Raw genomic sequence first — 22,212 nt, 5'->3', positions numbered from 1 at the left:
TAGGTCAAAGTCAAATTTTCTCACCTTGAGTAAAGGAGGGTAAAAAAAAAGTTATTCACGCAGAATAATTTATTGGGGGTGTTAATGTTGAACGCGTAAAGCATTGCAGCTCTCGGTTAAGAGAGCTTCACTTGAAATCTGCAGTCGAATGGTCACGGAGACCTTACGAGGCGTGACAAGGTGCATGTGCTAGCGTAAACGTACGATATTGAGAAGATGGAGTGCAAAAGGGGGATTTGAGGGGTGGTGCCATCGAGTGATTACAAGAGTCAGCAAAGAGAGAGAGAGAGAGAGAGAGAGAGAGAGAGAGAGAGAGAGAGAGAGAGAGAGAGAGAGAGAGAGAGAGAGAGAGAGAGAGAGAGAGAGAGAGAGAGAGAGAGAGAGGAAGAGGGGGAAATCCTAAAAGGGGAAGGGGGTTCGTTATTGATCTCCACCTACAGTATTTGCTTATTTTCACCAAATTATCAGTTATTTGCAAAACGAAATTTCTTCTTTTCAATTTCAATCAGTATTTTTTTAATTTTATTTTTTTGAAATTTTATTGTCAAATTTATTTCTTTTGATTTAATTTTGTAAGTTCTCTTTCTTTATATTCTATTGAATAATTCATTTTTGGATTTTATTTCATTGTTATTTCTAAATGAACCTAAATTTTCAAAAAAAGAAAATTTTTAGGTCAATCAAAAAATTTACATTTTGTGATTGACCTAAATTTATCTTTTTTTTGAAAATTTTCACAATTTTGTCGCTCTTTTGAATTACGGATATTTTCAAATTAACCTAAAATTCTAATTCATTTCAAAATTAAATTCATTTTTTTGTGTTATTAGCGAGATTTTTTGACCTAAAATTTTGAATTTTGAATTTTAATTCATTTCTTGTGCTATTAACAAAATTTTTTTACCTAAAATTTGACATTTTGTTATTCATTTACATATTTCATTTTTTTTGTTGATAAAATTAAGAAAATTTGTTGACCTAAAATTATTGTTTTCTTGTAATTGACCTATGGCTATTTGTCACGTGTTTCCTTTGTTCACCACAGATTTTTTTTGTTTTTTCTTTGAATAAATTAATACTTAATAATTAAAGGACAAAAAAAGTTTTCAATTTAGGTCAATGTAGGTCAAATGGTTATAGCAAAATTTAAAAAACAGATTTACCGTGAAAAAGATCGAAAATTAATATTTCAGGAAAGTATCTCAATTTTTAAGTGAGGTAGCGAAAATAGTCTTAAAATTTAGGTCATATTTAGGTCAAAATATAAAATACTGTTAATTTTTTATTTTTAACTACTTAACATGACCATAGAATTTAGGTCAAAATTATAAATAAAAAAGATTAAAAAAAACTTTCAAATTTCCAAGTAAACTATAACGAACGTAGTCAACAAATTTAGGTCAAAATGATAAAATTTATCATTTTGACCTAATTTGTTTTTATTTGATAAAAAGATAAATAATTAAAATTCGAATAAATTATCAAATATAACCTTAATATAGGTCAAAATTTATTATTAAAAAATAAAACCAACATTTTTAGACAAGTAGCAAACTTAGTATTTAAATTTAGGTCAAAATGACACATATAGGGACAAAATATTGAATTTTAAACAAATAATAAAACATTTTCTTAATTTAGGTCAAAATGAAAATTTACAAAAACAAGATTTACTGCAAATTTAAGATAAATACCGAATGTAAATTTGAAATTTAGGTCAAAATTGCTAATTTCAAGTCAAAAAGTTATGTAAAAGAATATAACGTGAAAATTCAGGTTAAAGTGCAATAAAATATAGGTCCTTAACTCATTAAAAAAGAACTGTAAATAACTTCAAAAAATTCCTTTTAATTCATAGCGTAAATGTAATTTCAATTATTAGGTCGAAATTTTTAGGTCAAGTGGAAAAAATAAGATTAAAGCTGAAAATAAAATAACGTCCGAGATAGTGTCTAATGTTTGAAAATAAAAAATATATAATTTAATATTCTTTGAAGTTAATATTTTAATATTCTTTTGATTTTAGGTCATTTTCTTATTTTTTAGGTAAAAATTCCATAGGTCAACCGGTAGAAGTATGATTAAAGGTTAGAATAAAATGGTCGAAACTTTCAGTACAAAACACAATTTTTTCAATTTTTGATTAAACTGAAGGTTTGTTTTTATTTTTTAGGTCATTTTATAATTTTTTAGGTCAAACTTCCCAGGTAAACGGATGCAAATAATTATAAAGGTCAAAATAAAGAGTGTCTAACGTTTCAATCCGGTTCATAAGTTTTTATAGGTCATTTTATTATTTTATCATTTTTTAAGGTCTTTTTACATTTTTAGGTCAAAGTTCCTCTGTCAAAAAGCTAAAATAAGTAGATAGGTCAAGTTTACATTCATCATGCAATTTTATTATTTCTATTATTGTTATTGTTTTTTTTGGTATTTTCTCATAAGTTCTTATTATTTTTAGGTCATTTTTGTCTTTTTTTAGTCTTTGGTCATATTTTTTACAAGTCAATTGTCATAAAGCTTAACTCATTATGACTCTTAGGTCCGACAATAAAACTAAAAGTTACTTGAAAGTAATTTTTTTCGAATTTTTGACCTAATATGACATATTACCCCTACTTAAGGGTGTGTCACATGGTTTTTGAAAATAATTATAATTTTTTTCTATTTATTTACATTTTTTGGAATATAAATGTTATTTGCGATTACCTTTACCTTTAATTCAAATTATTGACTTAATGTGACATATTACCCCAAGTTAAGGGTGTTTTCACACTGTTTTTGAGAATATTTACTTTTAACTTTCTATTTAAATACATTCTTTGTAATGTAACATTTTTTTACAATAACCTTTAACTTTAATTCGTATTCTTGACTTAATTTGACATATTACCCATAGTTAAGGGTGTTTTCATATTGTTTACGAGAGCATTTACTATTTTTTTCTATTTATTTACATCTTTTGGAATATAAATTTTTTTTGCTATTACCTTTACCTTTAATTTCAATTCGTAACTCAATTTGACCTAATATGCCATATTACCCCAAGTTAAGGGTGTTTTCACATTGTTTTCGGCAGTATTTACTGTTTTTTCTATTTATTCACATTTTTTTAAATATAAACTGTTTTTCGATTCTTTTTTTACCTTTGTTTTGAATTTCTCCTCTTATTTGACAAATTACCCAATTTTAAAGCTGTTTTCACACTGTTTTCAACAGTAATCATATTATTCCCGTTTTATTTCTATTTTTATTGCCAAAAAATTTTTTTTACAACACCCCTTCTTTTTGAGTCTATTGTGACCTAATATGACATATTACCCCAAGTTAAGGGTGTTTTCACATTGTTTTCGAGAATATTTACTTTTTATTTTCTATTTATTTACATTCTTTAAAATGTAATTTTTTTTAAAAATTACATTTATTTTTAATTCGTATTCTTGACTTAATTTGACATATTACCCCAAGTTAAGGGTGTTTTCACACTGTTTTTGAAAATATTTACTTTTTTTCTATTTATTAACATAATATTAAGAAATGCAAAAATTTTTTTGCAATCCCCTGTACCTTCGTTTTGAAATCTGGACTTCAATGTGACCTAATGTGACATATTACCCCAAGTTAAGGGTGTTGTCACATTATTTTCGAGAATATTTACTTTTTTTTCCTATATAGATTGTAATTAAATATTTAATTACATTCTTTCAGATGTAACTCTTTTTTACGATAATCTTTAATGTTAATTCGTATTCTTGACTTAATGTCACATATTACCCCTAGTTAAGGGTGTTTTCATATTGTTTATGAGAGTATTAACTATTAGTTTCTATTTATTTATTTTCTTTGTAATGAAAAAATATTGTTGCTATCACCTGTACCTTATTTTCGAATTCTTGACCTAATGTGACCTAATATGACATATTACCCCAATTTAAGGGTGTTTTCACATTGTTTTCGACAGTATTTACACTTTTTTCAATTTATTCTCATTTTTTTAATGTAAATTTTCTTTTCGATACTTTTTACCTTTGTTTTGAATTTCTCCTCTTATTTGATAAAGTACCCAATTTTAAAGGTATTTTCACACTGTTTTTAACAGTAATCGTATTTTTTTCTACTTATTAACATTTTTTCTAATGCAATCTTCTTTTATTCTTTTTTTTACCTTTATTTCGAATTTTTCCCCTTATTTGACAAATTACCCAATTTTAAAGCTATTTTCACACTGTTTTCAACAGTAATAATATTTTTTTCGATTTATTTCCCTTTTTATTGCAAAAAAAAAAAATTTTTTCCAACACCCTTTATCTTTGTACTACTACTACAACGAAAAAATATATATGTATAGAGTGATTGAAGGTTTTTTCTCTTGCTGCCAAAAGGAACGAATGTGAGCGAGGCATCGCGGGTGTAACCGAGTCGTGCCGAGGTAAAAGGACCCGCGAGCGTCGACCGAGGAGCTTGGTTCGCTCAACGTCTCGATTCGTGTGGCACACACAGTATCAGTTCAGTGCGTGCACAGCTGCCGGTCGGCGAGTGTCACGTCGCTGGTCAACGGCGCACTCCCCCCATTTTACTCTCCTCCCCCCCTTTCAATTAATAAAAAAAAAAAAAAAAGCGAAAAACAAGAAAGAAAAAAGACACTAAAACGTGTGTGTGCGTAAAATATTTATCAGGGGAAAAAAAACAGTTTCACGTGTTTGTGTCTGTGTCGCGATTTTCAAAATATTATTTTAAAACAAGAATTTTAATTTTTTTTTGTCTTCTCTAAATGAAGAAAATAAGGAGAAAAAAAAATTAATGAAAAAGTGACAAGTTCCATTTGTTAGAATTAACAGGGCACCGGGCCTCGGGGGCCCGGTGTTATATATACTAAATTAACCCTTTTACCCCGCCCCTAGGTTTAGTCAAGAAAAAGCAAAAATGTAAAAAATTCTTCCTATAAAAGTGATTTTTTTCTGTGTATGAGAATCCTCATTATTTTTATGAATAGGTACGAAGAGAATATTAAAATAATTACTTATCTCTCTCTCTCTCTCGTTTTTTTTTGTCATGCCTAGTAAAAATTTTATTTATACTTAAAAAATACGTTTTCTGTTAAAAATGAAACAAAGTGTTCAAAAAAAAAATTAAATCTCTTCCTTGAAAATATCGAGGAAGAGATTTAATTTTTGTTTTGTTCGTAACGTTTTTCCTTTTTTTGTTTTTACTTTTTTAAGTGATGATTTTTGATGAAGTTTTTATTGTGATGGATTGATATTAAAATTGTTTGTGTATCATTAAGAAGAATTATTATTGTTTACAAGAAGTGTTTTAAGTGATCGTGTTTGCATTTTGGATTATTTGAAGAATAATATAAGGTTTCTTGAATCATTTTTATTGGTAAATGGATATGATTTTTCGTTGAAGATTATACGATTAGTGGGAAAAGTTTTGTATTACAGGGATTATCATAAGTTTGGGTGATTTTAGTTTAGGATTTATTATTCGTCTGTATGACATTTATTTAAGACTCATTATTCGTCTGGGTGTTTGTTTAGTTAGGGTTTATTAATCGCCTGGGTGACATTTATTTAGGGCTTATTATTCGTCTGGGTGAATTTAATTTAGGGCCTAATATTAGTTTGGGTGACATTTATTTGAAGCTTATCATTCGTCTGGGTGATTTTTTGTTAGGATTTAATAATCGCCTGGGTGACATTTATTTAAGGCTTTTTATTCGTCTAGGTGATTTTAATTTAGAGCCTAAAATTAGTTTAGGTGATTTTTAATTCAAGTTCATTATTCGCCTGGGTGAAATTTATTTAAGACTTTTTATTCGTCTGGGTGACATTTATTCAAGGCATATTATTCTTCTGGGTGATTTTAATTTAGGGCCTAATATTAGTTTGGGAGATTTTTAGTTAGGGTTTATTGTTCGCCTGGGTGACATTTATTTAAGGCTTTTTATTCGTCTGTGTGATTTTTATTTAGGGCGCAATCTTCGTCTGGTTGATTTTGTTAAGGGCCTATTAGTAGTTTGGGTGACATTTATTTAAGACTCATTATTCGTCTGGGTGATTTTTAGTTAAGGTTTATTATTCGCCTGGGTGACAATTATTTATTGCTTATTTTTCATCTGGGTGATTTTAAGTTAAGGTTTATTATTCACTTGGGTGACATTTATTTAAGGCTTATTATTCGCCTGGGTAATTTTAATTTAAGGCTTAATATTAGGTTGGGTGGCATTTATTTAAATCTTATGATTCGTCTGGGTGATTTTTAGTTGGGGTTTATTATTCGTCTGGGTGACTTTTTTAAAATATTATTATTCGTCTGGGTGCATTTTAGGTAGGGTTTATTATTCGCCTGGGTGACATTTATTTAAGACTCATTATTCGTCTGAGTGATTTTTTAGTTAAGTTTATTATTCGCCTGGTGACAATTATTTATTGCTTATTTTTCGTCTGGGTTATTATAATTTATGGCCTAATATTACTTTGGGTGACTTTTATTTGAGACTTATTATTCATCTGGGTGATTTTAATTTAGAGCGTAATATTAGTTTGGGTAACATTCATTTAAATCTTATGATTTGTCTGAGTGATTTTTGTTGGGGTTTACTATTCGCCTGGGTGACATTTATTTAAGGCTTTTTATTCGTCTGGGTGATTTTAATTTAGGGCCTAATATAGTTTGGGTGACATTTATTAAAAACTCATTATTCGTCTGGGTGACATTTATTTAAGGTTTATTATTTGTCTGGGTGACATTTATTTAAAGGTTTATTATTCGTTTGGGTGATTATATATTGGACGTATTGCTACTTCTCGGTGGTTTTTGCCTAAATTGTATTATTAGTTCAGCTAAAATTTCGCTTAAAGCAATATTATTAGTTTGGGTGACTTTTGTTAAAAGCTTATTATTCGTTTGGGTGATTTTATTTACCACCTATTTTATTATTTTAGAAAATTTTTGTTTGAAGAATTTTAATTAGCTTGGGTAATTACTATATTGGGGTTATTTTTTTCTTTGGGTGACTTTTATTTAGGGCTTTTTAATCGTCTGGATGGTTTTTAATAAGGGTCTAATATTAGTATGAGTGACTTTAATTTTAAATTCATTATTTGACTGGGTGCTTTTTATTTAGGACCTATTACTAGTTTGGGTGACTTATTTTAGAATTTTAAAATCATATGGGTGATTTTTATTTAGATATTTAGTGTTTATTATTCGTTCCGCTAAATTTTTTTTTTAATTTCGTCTGGGTGATTTTTATTTTTGGGTTATTACTTGTTTGGGTGACTATTATTTAGGTATTATTTCTCGTCTGGGTGAAATTTACTTAAGCCTAATTATTTGTCTGGGTGATTTTATATAGGGCCTATTTTTAATTTAGGTGAATTTTGTTTAAAGCTTATTATTCGTCTGGGTGATTTTTATTTAGTTTGAGTGATTTTCATTTAAATTCTTCTATGAGTGATTTAATTTAGTGTTTTTTTATTAGTTTGAGTGACTTTTAGTTAAAGCTTATTAGTCGTCTAGGTGTCTTTTATTAAAATTTATTTACTTTGGGTGAACTTTATTCAAAGTCTTCTGGGTGATTTTTATTAAAAGCATATTATTCGTTTGGGTGATTTTATTTGGGGCCCATTATTAGTTTGAGTGAATTTTATTTAAATTTGTCTGGGTGATTTTTATTTACCACCTTTTATTAGTTTGTGTAAATATTATTTTAATTCGTCTGGGTGATTTTTATTAAAACGTTATTATTCGTCTGGGTGATTTCTATTTAGGGCTCAATCTTCGTCTGGGTAATTTTTGTTTAGGGCCTTTTAGTAGTTTGGGTGACTTTTATTAAAAGCTTATTATTAGTCTGGGTAAATTTTATTTAAATTCGTCTGGGTGATTTTTAGATGCTTATTATTCGTTTGGGGAATTTTTATTTAGGGCTTATTATTACTATAGGTGATTTTTATTTAGTGCGTATTATTTGTATGAGTGATTTTAATTTACAGCTTATTGTTTGTTAAGTAGATTTTTGCATTAGGATTATTATTTAATTACATTTCGGTCAAAAATGTTTATACGACCAGTTGTTAATAATAACCCATAATTTTTTTTTACGAATTTTGTTGATTTTAGATCATTATTATTTTTCCGGACAATATTAATTAGAAGATAAAAATTAGATGATTCTTGATATGGATTAATGTCAATTAGGTGATTTTTGTTAGGAATAATGACTTTTTGGTACGGATAATGTTGTTGGTGTATTTTCCGTTACTGACAATGGCTTGTTGTTGAGTAACTTTTATGGATTATATGTCGATTAGATGATTTTTCTTGTGAATAATGTCGATTAGATTATTTTTATTATGAATATTGTCGATTAGATGATTTGTGTTGTAAATAATGTCGATTAGATTATTTTTATTATGAATATTGTCGATTAGATGATTTTTGTTGTAAATAATGTCGATTAGATTATTTTTATTGTGAATATTGATTATTTTTATTGTGAATATTGAGCGAGTCCACGTCAACTGATCACAACATTTTATGATTATTTGAGCAAATTTGATAAAATTGATAATTTGAGTTAGTTAAAGGGTTAAAAAAAGAAATACCAAATATTTTTGAAAAATTTGAAATATTTTCCAAATTATTCAATTTTGAAAATTTTAGCATAATTTTTTTTGATTAATCATAACTTCCGTTATTTTAAAGCAATTGAGTTGGGTTTTGTATTAAATTACTCGTATTCACAAGCATTTTTATAAAAAAAATATTAACCTAAAAAAACCAAAAAAATTTTAATTGTTATTAACAAAAAATTGTTTATTTTTTAAATAATTCGAAAAGTATATCTTCGATTTATTTCAAAAAATTCATGAACATTCTTTATAATGTCCTGAAAAATTTAAGACCTTAACAAAGATGGTATCTATAATAGTTTTCGAGAAAAAAAATATTTAGTGGAGCCATGCAGACTGCTACGAGCCGTTGCGCGCAACGTGACTTGCGCAGTAGACACGCCCGTAAATTCCTTATGAGTCCTAACGCTAAAATTTATGATAACTTATCATTATTCAATATAATTAATACTACGGGATTAGTTGTTTATTATGCAAAATTCATTAAAATTGGTTAATATCACAAGCCTTAGGTACAATGGGAAAATTAAACTCAAACTTTTTTAAGCACTCATTTGAAGCAATTTTGTGAAATTGAAGTCCTGAAAAGGACTGATTAAAGTAGATTTTAATTCTATTTAGCGAAATAAAAAAGTCCTAAAAAGGACTGATTGTAGCGAATTTTAATTCTATTTATAAAGAAAGTCCTGAAAAGGACTGATTGAAGTTGATTTTAATTCTATTTAGCGAAATTAAAGTCCTGAAAAGGACTGATTGAACTGAATTTTAATTTTATTTAGCGAAATTAAAGTCCTGAAAAGGACTGATTGATATTGACTAATTGATCCATATACGTAATTAATTAATTGTAACTCTTTTCCGAGAATTTAATTGTATTATCCATAAGCTTTTATCGTGCTATTTTTTTCGTTGAACTGCTCGATGAATTGGAGTATATTTTTGTCTGAATTTCGGTTTTGTTTTCACAGGGTACAAAAGAATGTAATTTTTGTGTTCCTTGAATAGTTACAGCCTGATTAAATCTTTTGAGTAACAATTTTTCTTCAGCTTGATATTCTTCGTGATTGCAATATTCTACATGAATATTTGTCAAATTTGATTTAGCCCATTCGTATAAATCATAAGGAGTAGTAATTTGATTATTAAATGGGCGTTGTAAACTTGCTAAACCCGCTAATCTTTTGACTGTACCGCCAATGCCGTCACATGGTCCTTTGCCATGTGATGTGGCAAAAAAGTGCCATTCTGCTTCACAAGAAAAATCATCAACATGATGGGCTAAATTGATGAAATTTTTTTTGTTCTTATATTGTGCAGCTGAACCATCTGAAAAATAAAAAATTTTGTGCACAGTTTGAGTTACTTTTTCTCGAATAAAATTTAATAATTTTTTCTGAAACAAATGGACCGAAACAGTGTTATGATCTAAAATTTCACTTATAATTACAAAGCTGATGTGTTCTAATTTATTGCCTGTATTATAATAAACTGCAAATGGATGAATAGTCGCTTGACTGTTAGACCAGTAAAATGATTGCACTGCATCTTGGACAACAAATGAAAAATTTTCAGAGAAATCGCCCAGGACTACAAATTCTCCAACTTTTAGTTTAGTCTTCTTTTCTTCTAGAAAATTTTGTTGCTCTCTAGCACAAAAATCATGCACTTTGAGTTTTTTAAGCATATCAGCTAACATGTCTACAAATTCATCTGCTGGCTTAGTAACAGTTTCCAAGTTGGACCTGTCGACTGTTATCCATTGTTTGAACGAAATTTTTTCGGTAAAGTTTTCAAAAAACAATTGCTTCAATTGTTTTCGCAAGTTTTTATCGTCTGGACAATATTTACATTCTCCAAGATGGCAAATTGGCAATGCAGGATTACACATTATTTGAGCAATCCAGTGTTTATAAGTCAAAGTTGTAAAATCGGGATTATCGACAACTAATTTGTTAATTTCAGCTGCTGAGAACATTAGTTTCACATTCTGATGAGAAACACATACACATATTGAGTGTGTTCCACTTGCTCCAGCTAATATACATTCTTTAGGCCTTAGCTCTGCGAATTTTGAAAAACCAATTTTTATATTTGGATAATTGTCTTTGAATAGTTGGTACAATTCCCTCAAATTGCACAAAACTAAACGTTTCTGCACTTTTTCTGTCTTACCGTCTGTTTTAATTGTGACAAAATCCTTTTTTCCTGGCATCATTCGACTGTTACTGTAGTTTACATAAAAAGCTTTTACATACGTAACAGTTTCTGAAGACAAGCTTTTTCCTAATTTTGTTTTGCATGAACTCAAAAATTGTCCCTGTGACATTAATTTAATCGCTATTCGAGCCATTCGATTTGAAGCACCAAAAACTGATTCTATTTTCCTTTGAGGCCAAGAGTTTGGAAGAGCAGTTAAAACTTTCATTTTTAGTGATCGATCTTCAGTATTAGAAAATTTTTCTTTTAAATGAGTTAGTAACTCATTATCATCGGTTTTGAAATCAGGTAAATCAAATAATTTATTTTTCAGAATTAAAATAATATTTTGCAAAGATTTTTGTTTTTTAGCGACAGAAGATAGTTCGTTATGATTTATAGGAGATTCTCCTAAAACTTTTAAACACTGATTCAAGTGAGAAAAGGCGAGCTCTTTGTCTATTTTTGTTTGATCAAAATCAAAATTTTCTTCTGAAGATTCGCTTTCAATTTCTTCAAGAATTTCATTCTCGACTAGATTCTCTACTTCTTTCGAAGAAGTAACGCTTAAGTTCAATACCGGAAATTTTTGAGATAAAACATTAATCCTACATGTATTGCAAATTAGATGTTCATTTGTTAACAATGGATTTATTTGGGAAATAGATGCTGGTATGTTTCGCAGACTTTTTGTGCAATAATTATGGTTAGGTTTTTTTAAAGGATTGCAACAAAACTTAAATGGCATTTTTACGTTTTATTTAAATTAAAAAATGCTCATATACTACAGGGCGAAAATAAAAAACAATTTCAAATAAACATGTATTCACAAACACATCACTTTACGAAAAAAACATGAAAAACTACAGTTTAAAAAATTTTATTAACAGGTAACGAGAATATACGTCTTATTTTAAGAGGTTATTTTATAGAATAAAATACACACTTTGTTTAGGTTAATATAATTATGTGAACATTAAACAATAAATAGTAAGCTAAAAACATTTAACGTATCGACATAACGATAAAGAATGACAGCAAGCATGAGGTAAGAGTAAAAAACAAATGAAAAGAGGTTCACACACAGACATAGTACTACCTGTCCGTGTCTACTGCGCAAGTCACGTTGCGCGCAACGGCTCGTAGCAGTCTGCATGGCTCCACTAAATAATTTTTTTCTCAAAAACTATTATAGATACCATCTTTGTTAAGGTCTTAAATTTTTCAGGACATTATAAAGAATGTTCATGAATTTTTTGAAATAAATCGAAGATATACTTTTCAAATTATTTAAAAAATAAACAATTTTTTGTTAATAACAATTAAAATTTTTTTGGGTTTTTTGGGTTAATATTTTTTTTATAAAAATGCTTGTGAATACGAGTAATTTAATACAAAACCCAACTCAATTGCTTTAAAATAACGGAAGTTATGATTAATCAAAAAAAATTATGCTAAAATTTTCAAAATTGAATAATTTGGAAAATATTTCAAATTTTTCAAAAATATTTGGTATTTCTTTTTTTAACCCTTTAACTAACTCAAATTATCAATTTTATCAAATTTGCTCAAATAATCATAAAATGTTGTGATCAGTTGACGTGGACTCGCTCTATTGTCGATTAGATGATTTTCGTTGTGAATAATGTCAATTTGATGATTTTTGTTGCAAATAGTGCAGATTTGATGATTTTTCTATACCGAAAATCTCAATTAAGTGATTTTTGTTAAGTATCAAGTGATTTTTGTAAAGGACAATGAGATTTATGTGATTCTTGATTTTGATAATGACAATTTGGTAATTTTTGTTCGGATGATGTTATTTAAATGAATTTAGCAGAAGATAATATCAGTTCAGGTTAGTTTTTCAATGGGTCAAGTATACCTTTAGTAAGTGATAAAGAAAAATGTACTAGATGCTCGTTACAGATAATGTCAATTAGGTAATTTTTGTTATGGATCATTTTGTTTACGTGATTTCTGTAAAGAACAACGACAATTTTTATTATTTTATTACTATAATTATTTTTATTACAGATAATGTTGTTTAGGTTTTTTTTAAAACCGCTCCTATGTATATGATGTTTTTAGTTACGGATGATACAAATTAGATGATTTTTGTTTCGGATTGTATGAATTAGATGATTTTTGTTTCGGATTGTATGAATTAGATGATTTTTGTTTCGGATAGTGTCAATTAGATGATTTTTGTTGTGAATAGTGTCAATTAGATGATTTATGTTGCGAATAACGTCAATTAGCTGATTTTTGTTACTGCAAAAAGCAATTAAGTGATTACAGTTACAGTTGTAGCAGTAAAAACAAACAGTGTTGCTATTAGTTAGTTTTAGTTACTTTTTTTTTTGTTTTTTGTTTGTTTTTTTTGTTTTTTGTTTTTTGTTAAATATCAAATGATTTTTATAAGGGACGATGATTTCGGTCATTCTTGATCCAAATAATGCGAATTAGTTGATTTTTGTTACAGATGATGTAGATTAGATGATTTTAGTTAAGAATAATACCAAGCAGATGATTTTTGTTACTAATAATGTTGATTAGATGATTTTAGTTAAGAATAATATTAATCATGTCAATTTTGTTAAGGTTCAAGTACTTTTGGTACAAAATATGGAAAAGTAGGTGATTTTTTGTCACGGATGATGTTAATTAGATGTTTTTTGTTGCAGTAAATGTCAATTAGATCTTTTTTGGTACTGACAACATCAATCAGGTGATTTTGATTGTAGATCACGTTCTTTTTGTTAGGAACAATGACAATTAGGTGATTTCTCCTAAATATAATGTTGTTTCGGTAGTCTTTGTTACCTACAACATATTTTTGATGATTTAAGTATGTTATCAATGATGTTGATTAGACAATCTTTGTTTTGCGGATAATGTAAATCAGATGATTTATGAAAAATATATTTTCAGTTGGATCCTTTTGGATGACAAATAATTTTTCTCTTTTTGGCGAAGTGAAATTTGTTAATTTTTTGTATCCTACGGATAGTAAGAATTAGTTGATTTTTGCTTTTGTTCAATAACAGTTTTAGGTGATTTCTCATTTTTAGTACGAATAATCAAATAATGTTGTTACGTATTTTTTGTTAGACTTTTTCTCACCGATGGTATTTTTTAAATTGAATCAAATTGATTAAATGTTTCTTCTTTTGGACGTGGTTAATTGAATTTTATCGAAAACATTATTATAGATTTAATTATCATTATCCCTGAGAGGATGATTCCTTGCGTTGCTCTTAACACCTTAAGCTATCGGGATTGATGGATTTGTGCCATCCAGAACAAGTGATGGACCTTTCTCCACCCTCACGATTCTATATACTTATAAGCTTTCTCTTCTTTTTCTTCATCTCTTGTTTCTTCTTCTTTTCTATTTACTTCTAATTCTCCCTTTTTTATTTTTCTCTCTATTCTTTTAATCTTTTTTCTTTTTCTATTTCTCCTTCTCTTTTCTCTTCTCTCTTTTGTTTTTTCCTTTTTCTCCCTTTTCATTTCTTCTTTTTTTAATTCCGTTTTCCTTTTTTCTTCTCCTTTTTTTCTTTTTCTATCTTTTATTTTTTTTTCTTCTGCGTTTTCCTTTCTTCCTTCTTCTTTTTCTCTCTTCTTTTTCCTTCTTTTTCCCTTTTTATTCTTCCTTTTCTTTCCTTTCTTTTCTCCCATTTTTCTTTTTCTTTCTTTTTTTTCTTTCTTCTTATTCTCTCTTTTTTCCTTTTTCTTCTTCCTTTTCGTCTTTCTCTTCTTTTCTTTTTTCTCATTTTACACACTTTTCTTGTTCTTCTTCCTTTTCTTCGTTCTTTTCTTTTTTCTTATTTTTCTCCCTATTTTTTCCCTATTTTTTCTTTTTCTCCTTCTCTCTTTTCTTTTGTTCTTTTTCCTTCTTCTCCCTTTTCTTTTCTTCTTTTTTTTATTCCATTTTCCCTTTTTTCTTCTTTTTTTCTTTTTCTCTATTTTATTTTCCTTTTATTCTCCGTTTTCTTTTCATCCTTTTTTTTTCCTCTCTTTCTTTTCTTTTTTCTCTCTTTTTCCTTATTCTTCTTCTTTTTCTTTTCCCTCATTTTTCTTTTTTTTCCTTTCTTTTCCTTCTTCTTCTTGTTCTCTCTGTTCTACTTCTTTTTTTTCTCTCATTTCTTTTTTTCTCTCTTTTTTCCTTTTTCTTCTTTTTTACTTTCTTTTTTCTCATTTTTCACTCTTTTCTTTTCCTTCATCCTTCTCTTCTTCCCTTTCTTTTTTTATTTTTCTCTCTATTCTTTTCCGATCTTTTCTTTTTCTATTTCTTCTTCTCTCTTTTCTTTTTTTTCCTTCTTCTTCGTTTTCTTTTTTTCTTTTTTTTATTCATTTTTCCCTTTTTTCTTCTTTTTTCTCTTTCTCTCTTTTATTTTCCCTTTTTCCGTTTGTTTTTCTTCCTTCTTCTTTTTCTCTCTTTTTTCCTTTTTCCTCTTCCTTTTTTCTTCTTCCTTTTCTTCTTTTTTTCCTTTCTTTTTTCTCATTTTTCTCTCTGTTCTTTTTCTTTTCTTTTTTCTTCTTCTTCTTGTTCTCTCTGTTCTACTTCTCCTTCTTTTTCTTTTTCCTTTCCTCTTTACTTATTTTTCTCCCTTTTCTTTTTCTGCTCCATTTCTTTTCTTTTTTCTATACTTATTTTTCCTTTTTTTCTTATTCTCATCACTTCTCTTTTCCTTCTTCTATTTTTTCTTTTTCTCTCTTATATATTTTTTCTTCTTTTTTCTCTCCTTTTAATCCTTTTTCTTATTTTCTTCCTCTTTCTTCTTTCAATTTTTTTTCTTATTTTTCTTCTTCCAAAAACGTCGATTCAATACGAAAAGCGAAATATAGAGGAAAAATATTGAATTCTTAAGAAACTCCACTATTATTATTTATTTTTTTTTTGAATTCATCATCATTTGTTATTTAGAAAATATTTCTCTGATCATTTATCATAATTCCTTCTTTTTCGTGTTATACATTCCACTCATCATTTGTTATTTTCATCCCTTTCCTTTTATTATCACATATATATACATATATATAATTCGAATCTTATTCTTATTGTTAACTTACCCTCACAATTATTTTTTTTCGAGAGATTCTTTTCTTTTTTTTTCGTTCATTTTTGCCTCCATTTTTGGTTCTTCTTGTTTTAACTTCGTTTTTTTTATTCTTTTTGTATTTTTGTCACCTTTTTTTTCTTTTTCTTGGGTTATTTCGGTTTTTTCGGTTAAAAACAAAAAAAATCAAAAATGAAAGCAAAAAAAAAATCAAAAACAAAAGTTTTTACAAAAGTTTACTATACTATACAGTACCATACTATAACGTACTATACTATAATATGCTTTACACTATACTAAATATTACTATATTTTACTATACAATACTGAAAAGTACAATATTGTACTATACTCTACTATACTATACAGTATCATACTATACTATACTGAATAGTACTATATTTTACTATACTATACTGAATATTACTATATTGTACTAAACTATACTTTACTATACTATACAGTACCATACTATACTATATTATATTTCTATTTTATACTTTACTATAACGTACTATACCGTAATATATTTTACACTATATACTATACTGAATAGTACTTTATTGTACTATACTTTACTATACAGTTCCATACTATATCATATACTGAATAGTACTATATTGTACTATACTGTTTTATGCTATACTATACTGAATAGTACTATATTGTACTATACTGTACTATACTATGCTAAATAGTACTATATTATACTATATTATATTTACTTTACTATAATGTATTACACCATAATATACTTCACGCTATACTGTACTATACTGTAGTATACTTTACTGAATAGTACTATATTGTAGTAAACTATACTATACTTTATTATATTATATACTATATAGTACTCTGTAGTACCTATATTAGCCTGTAATATACTGTACTGTACTATACTATAGTATGTAGTACCATCTGTACTTCACAATGCTATAATTTACTATTTACCATGTTACTGTATAGTACCATATAGCATTTTTAAATACCATATTGTATGTAGAACTATAATATAGTAGTACCAAATTTCAAATATAGTACAATAAATTACTACCAAGTACTATATAGCGTATAGTACAATAATTTACTTCTAAATACTATATAGTGTATAGCACATTAAATTACTACTAAATACTATATAGTAAATATATAGTACTCTTTATAGTACACATTGTATAGTAATAGTATTTTGATGTACACCTACAAAATACTAAAGTACATTTACGACTATAAATACATATAAATACACAAACGTAGCAGACATATACATTACGGAGAATAGAGAGAACTGAATCGGCAATGGACAGAAACATGGAACAATGGGCACAAATTAGGTCGCATTAAGTACATTGTTGAATGTATGGATTCAAATTGCATCTCCACTTGCATATTGCTGATGCAGTAAGTCTTTAGTAATTGGTCGTCGGGGAACAAGAGAATAAGTCTATACGCTTCGTGTATATCTATATATTTTCAAAATAAGCTATAAACTTTATTATAATCAGAGGCGTATGATAATCAGGACAAGGAAACGATTTCTGCTCATATTATTAAGAGGAAGAGCTGCTGCGCATTTTTAACAAGGTCGAATTTTTCATTTCTTCCTTTTCAAATCTTTTTTCTTGCTTAGTTGCTTGTCTGTTAATTCGATTCTGTATTCGACATCCAAAAGAGAGAAAAGGGTAATTTATTTTTTTCGATATTCTTTCAATTTTCTTTTTTTGGATTAAAGTCGAATTTGTAAGATTTTTGAAAGTATATGTGGAATTATAATGAATTATTGCAAGACAAAATAATAATTGGGGATCTAATTTGGCATTGAGTTGATACTATTTGGAATCAATTTTTATTTTAATTTTATCCAATTTGCTGTAAATATTTTATAAAAATTTTATTTAATTAGCTGTTAATTTTCGGTACCTATTTGTATCAATTTGATTCAATTTGGTATCAATTTATAATCCAATATAATTCAATTTGGTATCGCTTTTTGACTTTATTTTTGTATTAATTTTGGATCCAATTTAATTCCATTTGGTATCAATATTTTATAAAAATTTAATCCAATTTGGTACCAACTTTTAAAACAAATTTAATTCAATTTGGCACCAATTTTTGATATTAATTTGATTCAATTTAATAAAAATTTAACCCAATTTGTTGACAATTTTTGTTACCAAATTATTGGATCCAATTTGGTTTTAATTTTTGATACCATTTGGATCCATTTTGGTTTTAATTTTTTATAACAATTTGAACCAATTTGATATCAATGTTTTATATAAATTCAATCCAATTTGGTACCAACTTTTAAAAACCAATTTAATCCAATTTGGCATCAATTTTTTTATATTGATTTGATTCAGTTTAATAACATTTTTATCAAATTTGTTGTCAATTTTTGTTGCCAAATTGGATCCAATTTGGTTTTAATTTTTTATACCATTTGAATCCATTTTGGTTTTAATTTTTTACAGCAATTTTAACTAATTTGATATTAATTCTTCATATAAATTTAATCCAATTTGGTACCAACTTTTAAAAACCAATTTAATCCAATTTGGCATCAATTTTTTTATATTAATTTGATTCAATTTGATAACAATTTAATCAAATTTGTTGTCAATCTTTGGTACTAAATTGGATCCAATTTGGTTTTAAATTTTGATACCATTTGAATCCATTTTGGATTTAATTTTTTACAGCAATTTTAACTAATTTGATATTAATTCTTCATATAAATTTAATCCAATTGATCCAATTTGGTTTTAAATTTTGATACCATTTGGATCCATTTTGGTTTTAATCTTTTATAACAATTTGAACCGATTTTATATCAATGTTTTATATTAATTTTTATCCAATTTTGTACCAACTTTGGAAACCAGTTTAAGCAAAAAAAAAAAAAAAATTTGTTTAAAAAATTGGTTGAAAATTGAATCCAATTGGTATTAAAAATTGATACAAAATTGGATCAAATAGATTTAAAAAATTGATAGCAAATGCAATTAAATTGTTATCAAAAATTGGTGGAAAATTGACACTAAAAAATTAATATTAAATTTGATTAAATTGGTACCAAACATTGGTGGGAAATTGAATTCAATTATTTTTTAAATTTTATACTAAAATTGAATCAAATTCATAATTGAAAAAAATGACATTAAAAAATACAAAATAGGTACTAATATACCAATTTTGATCAAATTTTACTATTAATTTTTTGTATCAATTTGATCCAATTCATTTTTTAATTTTTATGACCAATTGAATCCAATTCAATGTCGTTTGATGATTTTTGTTACGAATAGTAATTTTGATTCGTTTCGTTTAGAGGAAAAAAATCAATGAATATAAATTTTCTTATTTTCATTTCTTACTATTTTCATCTTTGATGATGATACTATAGCAATAAAGCTAATGATTCTGATCATAGTGATTATTTATTTTCACCAACTTAGTATTTGTCATTAAGTAAATTCTGTTCTTTTTTTTTTTGTTAATTGTTATTAATTTTTTCTTCCTGTAAATTTTAATTTTTCAAGTTGGTAATTTAGTGAAACAAAATTAATTAATAAAAATAAAAACATGAACTGAATTCGATGATTGTTTACAATTGTTTCTACGCAATTGAAAACACATCGATATGATGGTTCATCATCAATCATCTGTCAGTTACCGTTTTCTTATTCGAGTCACGTCAATTACCATTTGTCTTCGTTTCTTTTTCTCGTTGTAATTAGCACATGTGTCTTACCATCGAATGATAATTTTCTTCTTTATTATTCTTGCTAATATTATTATTTTTTCATTAGTTTTTTAATTAATTTAATGAAAATTAATTATTTATATAATTTTGTTGTCATTTTATTATTATTATTATTATTATTATTATTATTATTATTATTATTATTATTATTATTATTATTATTATTATTATTATTATTATTATTATTATTATTATTATTACTATTATTATTAGTTTGTTATAATCATTAGTATTAACAACATTAATTATTTATCGAATAATTTATATTGGAATTCGTTTTTTTATTTATTTATTTATGAAATCAGTTGAGGAATTAAAGAAACAAATGTTTAAAAATACTTTAACGACCTATTTTGTTTTTTTCGTCTTTTGGGATTTGCAAACGTTACGAATAAAAAAAATCACAGAGAGAGAGATAAATTATTTTTTTTTTTAAATTTGTACCCGTCCCTGAAGGAAATGTTTGTTGCAGATATTTTGGCAGTGATTGTCAAGGCAGGCGTCGATGCGCGACTTGATTGATAGTTTTTTGTTTGTTTTTCGGTGGCTGAGAATTTATATTGTGTCTCTAAAAGTGTGTGAAACTAAAGTTATGCATAATAATGAAGAGGAAAAATTTTGAATAGTGTCGACGCTAGTTTTTAGTGCCTGACATAATTCGTTGTCCTACAAGAGAGACTGCGAGGGGAAAAGAAGAAGAAAAAGAAGAAAAAGAAAAAGAAGAAGAAGAACGAAAAAGAAAGAGAGAAAGAAATAAAATAAGAAGAGAAAAGTAAGAAAAAGACAGTAAAGAAGAGTGTGAGGAAGAAAAAGAGAAAGAAAAGAGAGAAAAAAAGGAAAAGGGGAAAGAAAAGAGAGAGAAAAAGGGAGAAAGAGACAAAAAAAGAAAAAGTGAGAGAGAACGAGAGTGAAGAAGAAAAAGAGAAAAAAGAAAAGAGTTAGAATTAACGAAAAGAAAGAAGAGAAAAGGAGAGTAAACGATAGAGAAGGAGAAGAAGGAAACAGAAGAAAAGAGAGAAAAAAGAGTAAACGATAGAGAAGAAGAAGGAAACACAAGAAAAGAGAGAAAAGAGTAAACGAAGGAGAAGAAGAACACGAGAGAAAATTGTGAAAGCCAAGACGACGAAAATACAGCGAAAAGAGGAGGAGGAGGAAGAGGCGAAGGAGGAATTAAAGAAGAAGAAAACAAGGAGAAAGGAGGTGGGAATAGCACAAAGTGAAAAAAAGTGGTGAGTCAGAATGCGAAACCAAAGTACAATACTTTACTTCAAATTTATTCTCCATGCCCTTGTTTTCTTTAATTAACAAAAACGTTAGGTGAGGAGATTAGGAATTATGGGATTAGGAGTAAAAGATGGTATCAAAAGAGAAAATAGATAGAAAATTTCTAACCAAAAAGAGAAAGAATTATAAGGAAGGAAATTAAGGATTAGGAGACAATGAAAAGGAAGAAAGATAGTGGAAAATTTCAAGTGCGAATGATTAGGAGTAGAAAGTTAGAAGAGAAAGAAAAGAGAATAAACGATTATGTATCAGGAGTCCAGGAGGAGCAGATCCAAAAGTTTAAAATGAGAAAACGTACAAAAATTGATTAGGGATTAAAGGATCAGGAGTCAAAGATATTTCAGGAGATGACAGAAAAATTGTAAAATGATAATAGAAAGGAAGGAGGTAAAGTATTTTGTAATTAGGAGTCAAGGAGTAGGGAGTTAGAGAAAAGAAGATTAGAAAATTTAAAAGAGGTGATAATTTAAGGGATTAGGAGTCAAGGAGCAGGGAGTTCGAGAAAAAAAGATTAGAAAATTTAAAGATAAGCAAAATTGAAAAGAGGTGATAAATTGAGGGATTAGGAGTCCACGAAGAGTTAGGAGGTGAAAAGATAAAAAATTATACAAAGTATTAGGAGTCACAGAATAAGGCGAAAAAGGGAGAAAAGCTAATAAGAAAAGGGTAGAAAAACAGGAAGAGACTACAGTATTAGGAGTGACGAACTAATAACTTTTTAGGAAAATTTAAAATGATAAATGTAAAGGAGGAGAATAAGTAATTAGAGGATTAGGAGTCTAGGAAAAGGGAATGAAAAAAACTCCTAAAAAGGTAAGAATTAACAACGAAGAGGAGGTAGAAAAATTAAGAACAATAATATGAAATGAGAAGGTAAGAAATGTAGGATAAGGAGTCAAGAAAAAAGGGAGAGAAAGAAAACAATTATCAGGGGATAAGTATTAGAGGACTAGTAGCCAGGAAAGAGGAGGTAAAAAAATTTGAGAGGAGGAGTAAGAGATATAGGACTAGGAGTTAAGGAAAAGGAGCGAAGAAACAGAGAATTGAAAAAGCCCTGGAGTCCCACGAATTAGAGGATCAGGAGTCAATAATTCATGAGGAGGTGATAAAAAAGTGTGAAATAGGAAAGGAGCGGTTTGATTGATAAGGAGTTTTAAAAAAGGAAAGGATAGGAATGGAGCAAGGAATTAAGGGATTAGAAGACAAGTAGTAGTGAGAAGGTAATAAATGAGTGTAAAATTAGAATAGGAAGGGAAGGGAG

General features: G+C 27.5%; 1 protein-coding gene and 1 long non-coding RNA gene across 6 annotated transcripts in view; both read left to right on the top strand.

The window, feature by feature from the left end:
- The window catches only part of LOC122512878 (TBC1 domain family member 5 homolog B-like), a 205,888-nt gene that overhangs the window by 107,236 nt on the left and 76,440 nt on the right, over nt 1-22,212 (top strand). Inside the window, exon 1 of one of the 5 annotated variants that reach the window (XM_043628989.1) lies at nt 20,647-20,896. The exons of the other annotated variants lie outside the window; for them this stretch is intronic. The gene's annotated coding sequence lies outside the window, so the exon portion shown is untranslated. Of the gene's footprint in view, nt 1-20,646; nt 20,897-22,212 lie in introns of those variants that run through there. 5 annotated transcript variants of the gene reach the window in all.
- On the top strand, nt 4,351-20,440 carry LOC122512881. Its single transcript, XR_006302671.1, has 2 exons — nt 4,351-4,993; nt 20,140-20,440. It is a non-coding gene; the product is annotated as an uncharacterized LOC122512881 (long non-coding RNA).

This window comes from Leptopilina heterotoma, unplaced genomic scaffold (genome assembly GCF_015476425.1).
Source record: "Leptopilina heterotoma isolate Lh14 unplaced genomic scaffold, ASM1547642v1 Lhet_129, whole genome shotgun sequence".
In the NCBI taxonomy this organism is placed as follows: domain Eukaryota; kingdom Metazoa; phylum Arthropoda; class Insecta; order Hymenoptera; family Figitidae; genus Leptopilina; species Leptopilina heterotoma.
The sequence above is the reverse complement of the archived record's forward strand: the minus strand, read 5'-3'. Positions and strand labels throughout refer to the sequence as shown.